Below are 7244 nucleotides of genomic sequence, written 5' to 3'. Positions count from 1 at the left end.
TCGGGGAGAACACAATTTCGTCTTGAAATTTTAGTGAGATATCACCTCATAATGCTACCGTCGTTCTAAAAAAAATAAGGTCCATAAAAGGATTAACATCACATGCAATTCATAAGTGACATGATATGGCCATCATCATGTGCTTCTTGATATCCATAACCAAAGCACCGGCACGATCTTCTTGTCACCGGCACCACACCATGATCTCCATCAACGTGTCGCCATCGGGGTTGTCGTGCTACTTATGCTATTACTACTAAAGCTACGTCCTAGCAATATAGTAAACGCATCTGCAAACACAAACGTTAGTTTAAAGACAACCCTATGGCTCCTGCCGGTTGCCGTACCATCGACGTGCAAGTCGATATTAACTATTACAACATGATCATCTCATACATCCAATATATCACATCACGTCATTGGCCATATCATATCACAAGCATACCCTGCAAAAACAATTTAGACGTCCTCTAATTTGTTGTTGCATATTTTACGTGGCTGCTATGGGTATCTAGTAGATCGCATCTTAGTTACGCAAAAACCACAACAGAGATGTGCAAATTGCTATTTAACCTCTCCAAGGACCGCCTCGGTCAAAACCAATTCAACTAAAGTTGAAGAAACCGACACCCGCCAGTCATCTTTATGCAACGAGGTTGCATGTCAAGCGATGAAACCAACCTTTCGTAAGCATACGAATAATGTCAGTCCGGGCCGCTTCAATCCAACAATACTGCCGAATCGAGAAAAGACTAAGGAGGGCAGCAAATCGAACATCACTGTCCACAAAACCCTTTGTATTCTACTCGAGATGACATCTACGCATGAACCTAGCTCATGATGCCACTGTTGGGGAACGTTGTATGGGGAACAAAATTTTCCTACGCAAACGAAGACCTATCATGGTGATGTCCATCTACATGAGGAGATTTGGATCTACATACCCTTGTAGATCGCACAGCAGGAAGCGTTAAGAAACGCAGTTGATGTAGTGGAACGTCTTCACGTCCCTCGATCAGCCCCACGAACCGTCCCACGAACCGTCCCATGATCCGTCCCACGAACCGTCTCGCGATCCGTTGCACGAACCGTCTTGCGATCCATCTCACGATCCGTTCCGATCTAGTGCCGAACGGATGACACCTCCGTGTTCAGCACACGTACAGCTCGACGATGATCTCGGCCTTCTTGATCCAGTAAGCAAGACGGAGAAGTAGATGAGTTCTCCGACGGTGTGATGGCACTCCGGTGGTGGTGAAGGATCTACTCCTGCAGGGCTCCGCCCGAGCTCCGCAGAAATACGATCTAGAGGTAAAACTATGGTGTCTAGATCTGAGTTGCACGTGGGAAAAGTTGTCTCAGATCAGCCCTAAATCACCACTATATATAGGAGGGAGGGGGAGGAGGCTTGCCTTGAGGACAAAGTCCCCAAGGGTGCGCCGGCTAGGAAGGGAGTAGGATTCCTACTCCAATCTTACTCAAAATAGGATTGGAAAGTGGAGTCCTTCTCTTCCTTCCCACCTCCCCTTTTTTTTCTTTGGTTTTCTTCTTATGGCGCCAAGGCCCTCTTGGGCTGTCGCACTAGCTCACTAAGGGCTGGTGCACCACCCCTAGGACCATTGGGCTTCCCCCGGGTGGGTTGCCCCCCTCCCGGTGAACTTCCGGAACCCATTCGTCACTCCCGGTACATTCCCGGTAATGCCCGAAAATCTTTCGGTAACCAAATGAAGTCATCCTATATATCAATCTTTGTCTCCGGACCATTCCGGAAACCCTCGTGACATCCGTGATCTCATCCGGGACTTCGGTAACCACACGTATAACTCAACTATACTAAAACATCATCGAACCTTAAGTGTGCACACCCTGTGGGTTCAAGAACTATGTAGACATGCCCCGAGGCACTCCTCGGTCAATATCCAATATCGGGACCTGGATGCCCATATTGGATCCTACATATTCTCCGAAGATCTTATCAGTTGAACCTCAATGTCAAGGATTCATATAATCCCGTATGTCATTCCCTTTGTCCTTCGGTATGTTACTTGCCCGAGATTTGATCGTCGGTATCCGTATACCTATTTCAATCTCGTTGCCAGCAAATCTCTTTACTCGTTCCGTAATACAAGATCCCGTGACTTACACTTAGTCACATTGCTTGCAAGGCTTGTGTGTGATGTTGTATTACCGACTGGGCCCCGAGATACCTCTCCGTCACACGGAGTGACAAATCCCAGTCTTGATCCATACCAACTCAACGGACACCTTCGGAGATACATGTAGAGCACCTTTATAGTCACCCAGTTACGTTGTGACGTTTGACACACACAAGGTATTCTTCCGGTGCCAGTGAATTATATGATCTCATGGTCATAGGAATAAATACTTGACACGCAGAAAACGATAGCAATAAAATGCCACGATCAATATGCTACGTATATATTTTGGGTCTTGTCCATCACATGATTCTCCTAATGATGTGATCCCGTTATCAAGTGACAACACTTGCCTATGGCTAGGAAACCTTGACCATCTTTGATCAACGAACTAGTCAACTAGAGGCTCACTAGGGACAGTTTTTTGTCTATGTATCCACACATGTATTTGTGTTTCCAATCAATACAATTATAGCATGGATAATAAACAATTATCATGAACAAAGAAATATAATAATAACTAATTTATTATTGCCTCTAGGGCATATTTCCAACAGTTCGAACGTCATAGCAGCGCCCTATTGGATATGGTGCATACTATGATGTCTCTTATCGAATTACCACTATCGTTTATGGGTTAGGCATTAGAGGCAACCACATTCACTTTAAATACGGCACCACGTAATTCCGTTGAGATGACACCGTATGAACTATGGTTTGGAGAAACCTAAGCTGTCGTTTCCTAAAGGTTAGGGGTTGCGACGCTTATGTGAAAAAAATTCAGCCTGATAAGCTCGAACCCAAAGCGGATAAATGCATCTTCATAGGATACCCAAAACAGTTGGATACACCTCCTATCTCAGATCCAAAAGCAAAGTGTTTGTTTCAGGAAATGGTTCCTTTCTCGAGAAATAGTTTCTCTCGAAATAATTGAGTGGGGGGATGGTGGAACTTGATGAGGTTATTGAACTGTCACTTCAACCAGTGTGTAGCAGGGCGCGGGAAGTTGTTCCTATGGTGCCTACACCAATTGAAGTGGAAGCTGATAATAGTGATCATGAAGCTTCAGGATCAAGTTACCACAAACCTCGTAGGTCGACAAGGTCACGTACTGCTCCATAGTGGTACGATAACCCTGTCTTGGAGGTCATGTTGTTGGACAACAATGAACCTACGAGTTATGGAGAAGCAATGGTGGGCCTGGATTCCGACAAATGGCTGGACGCCATGAAATCCAAGGTAGGAACCATGTATGAAAACAAAGTGTAGACTTTGGAAGAACTACTTGATGGTCGTAAGGTTGTTGGGTACAAATGGATTTTTAAAAGGAGGACGGACGATGATGGTAAGTGTCACCATTAAGAAAGCTCGACTTGTCGCAAAGATGTTTTCGACAAGTTCAAGGAGTAGACTACGATGAGACTCTGTCACTCATAGTGATGCTAAGAATCTGTTGGAATTATGCTAGCAGTTGTTGCATACTTTATGAAATCTTGCAGATAGGATGTCAAAACATTGTTTCCTCAATGGTTTCCTTGAGGAAAGGTTGTATGTGATACAATCAGAAGGTTTTTTTGATCCTAAAGGATGCTAACAAGTATGCAAGCTCCAGCTATCCTTCTATGGACTGGAGCAAGCATCTCGGAGTTGGAATATACGCTTTGATGAGATGATCAAAGTTTTTGGTTTTATACAAAGTTTATAAGAAACTTGTATTTCCAAAGAAGTGAGTGGGAGCACTATAGAATTTCTGATAAATATATGTGGTTCACATATTTTGATCGTAAATAATGTAGAATTTCTGGAAAGCATAAAGGATTGTTTGAAAGGAGTTTTTTAAAGGAAAACTTGGATTAAGCTACTTGGACATTGAGCATCAAGATCTATGGAGATAGATCAAAGCGCTTAATAGAACTTTCAACGAAATGCATGCCTTGACAAGTTTTTGAAGGAGTTCAAAATAGATCGGAGAGAAGGAGTTATTGGCTGTGTTGTAAGGTGTGAATTTGAGTAAGACTCAAATCCTGACCACGGCAGAAGAAATAGAAAGGACAAAGGTCGTCCCATTTGCCTTAGTCGTAGGCTCTAAAGTATGCCATGTTGTGTACCGCACCTGATGTGTGCCTTGCCATGAGTTTGTCAAGGGGTACAAAGAGTGATCCAGGATTGAATTATTGAACATCGGTCAAAGTTATCCTTAGTAACTAGTGGACTAGGGAATTTTTCTCAATTATGAAGGTGATTAAGGAGTTCGTCGTAAAGGGTTACGTCGATGCAAGCTTTGACACTAATCCGAAGAACTCTAAGTAGTAAACTAGATTCGTATAGTGGAGCAGTCATTTGGAATAGTTCCAAATGGCGCGTGGTAGCAGCATCTATAGGATGACATAGAGATTTGTAAATCACAGACGGGTCTGAAAGGTTCAGACCCGTTAACTAAAACCTCTCTCACAAGCAAGACATGATCAAGCCCTAGAACTGTATGGGTGTTAGATTAATTACAATCACATATTGATGTGAACTAGATTATTAACTCTAGTGCAAGTGGGATACTGTTGGAAATATACCCTAGAGGCAACAATAAATTGGTTATTATTATATTTCCTTGTTCATGATAATCGTTTATTATCCATGCTAGAATTCTATTGATTGGAAACTCAAATACATGTGTGGATATAGACAACACACTGTCTCTAGTGAGCTTCTAGTTGACTAGCTCATTGATCAAAGATGGTCAAGGTTTCCTAGCCATAGACAAGTGTAGTCACTTGATAACGGAATCACATCATTAGGAGAATGATGTGATGTACAAGACCCAAACTATAAACGTAGCATATGATCCTGTCAGTTTATTGCTACTGTTTTCTGCATATCAATGTATTTGTTCCTATGACCATGAGATCATGCAACTCCCGGACACCGGAGGAATACCTTGTGTGTATCAAACATCGCAACGTTACTGGGTGACTATAAAGGTGTTCTACAGGTATCTTCGAAGGTGTCTGTTGGGTTGGCATGGATCAAGACTGAGATTTGTCACTCCGTATGATGGAGAGGTATCTCGGGGCCCACTCGGTAATACAACATCACAACAAGCCTTGTAAGCAATGTGGCTAAGAAGTTAGTCATGGGATCTTGTATTACGGAACGAGTAAAGAGACTTGCCGGTAATGAGATTGAACTAGGTATGGAGATACCGATGATCGACTCTCGGGCAAGTAACATACCGAAGGACAAAGGGAACAACATACGGGATTAACTGAATCCTTGACATAGAGGTACAACCGATAGATATCTTTGTATAATATGTAGGATCCAATATGTCCATCCATGTCCCGCTATTGGTTACTGATCGAGGAGTGTCTCAGGTCATGTCTGCATAGTTCTCGAACCGGCAGAGTCTGCACACTTAAGGTTCGGTGACGTTTCGGTGTAGTTGAGTTATAGGTGTTGGTGACCAAGGTTGTTCGGAGTCTCGGATGATACCTTGGACGTCACGAGGAGCTCCGGAATGGTCCGGAGGTAAAGATTGATATATAGGAAGTCCTGTTTTCGTCACCGGAAAATTTTCGGGCTCACCGACAGTGTACCGGGAGTGACGGGAGGGTGCCGGGGGACCACCGGGAGGGGTGTGATGACCCAAGAGCCTTATGTATGTGAAAGGAGGTGGGATGGACGGAGCCTCTCTCAAAAGCCCATGAGACTAGGAGTGGAGATAAAAGGCAAAAGTCCTTTAAAAGGAAAGGAAGGAGGAGTCCTCCCAAAGTAGTCCACCCCCCTTGTGGGAAGGTGGACTCTTCCTTGTAGGGTTCGACCGAACCCTTCTCCTTGGAGTAGGGGCCAAGGCTGCCTCCTCTCCTCTCCTCCTATATATACTAGAGGCTTTGAGGGTTTTGAGACATAGAAATCAGCCACGGCTACCTCTCTCTCTCTAGATATGTTTCTCCTCTAGTCTAGTTCGACAGTGCTTAGGCGCGAAGCCCTGCTGGATTAGTTCACCACCACCACCACGTCGTCGTGCTGGATAACTCATCTACCTCTCCGCCCCTCTTACTGGATCAAGAAGGCGGAGATCGTCATCGACCTGTACGTGTGTTGAACGTGAAGGTGTCGTCCGATCGACACTAGATCGAGATGGATCATGATGGGGTCGTGGGATGGATCGTGATGAGATCACGGGACGAGCTGCATTTGAATCGCGAAGATGTTCCACTACATCAACCGCGTAATATACGCTTCCGCTTAGCGATATACAAGGGTATGTAGATTCACTCTCCCCTCTTGTAGATGATCATCACCATGGATAGGTATTGCGTGTGCGTAGGAAAATTTTTGTTTCTCATGCAACGTTCCCCAACACTATAGTCACTATCCCATGAACCAAACACATAAGTGGAAGATTATTCTAGCACTAGAATGGGAATCGTTTCCAGCCAGAGCACCGGCTGAAACGTCCCGCCGGACGCGCAAGGCACGTTGGATCTACCGCAATCCAAAGACCCCCGCAGCGTCACGTGGACACCTTCTCAGTTTCTTTTTCAGTTGCCCACCGATTGCTACAAGGGGATTCTTTTGCTACAACCGTTCACCGGGTCGACTCCATTTCGAGCGTTCTACTTGGACTATAGGGATGGTGGCGGCTCCGACAACTAGAGGGCGATGGCGGCGGTTGCGCCTGGAAATCAGAAGAGGCGGTGGCGGCGTTCTCCAACGATCTATAGCTCCCCCGGAAGGTAACCCCTCTCGTTCTCCCCAATTTTCCCCCTCTCCCCTCATTCTCGCTAGGGTTTCATGGTGTGTCAATTAGGATGCACACTATGGATGCAGCATGTAGCAAATTAGTATGTTGGTTGTAGCAAATGCATACTATGAATGCAACAATTAGGGTGCACACTATGGATGCAGCATGTAGCAAATTAGTATGCTGGTTGAGCAAATGCACACTATGGATGCAGCAATTAGGATGCAGCATGTAGCAAATTAGTATGCTGGTTATAGCAAATGCACACTATGGATGCAGCATGTAGCAAATTAGTATGCTGGTTGTAGCAAATGCACACTATGGATGCATCAATTAGGATGCAGCAT

The sequence above is a fragment of the Hordeum vulgare genome, chromosome 5H (assembly GCF_904849725.1).
Source record: "Hordeum vulgare subsp. vulgare chromosome 5H, MorexV3_pseudomolecules_assembly, whole genome shotgun sequence".
Taxonomy (NCBI): Eukaryota; Viridiplantae; Streptophyta; class Magnoliopsida; order Poales; family Poaceae; genus Hordeum; species Hordeum vulgare.
This window is presented reverse-complemented; position numbering follows the sequence as displayed.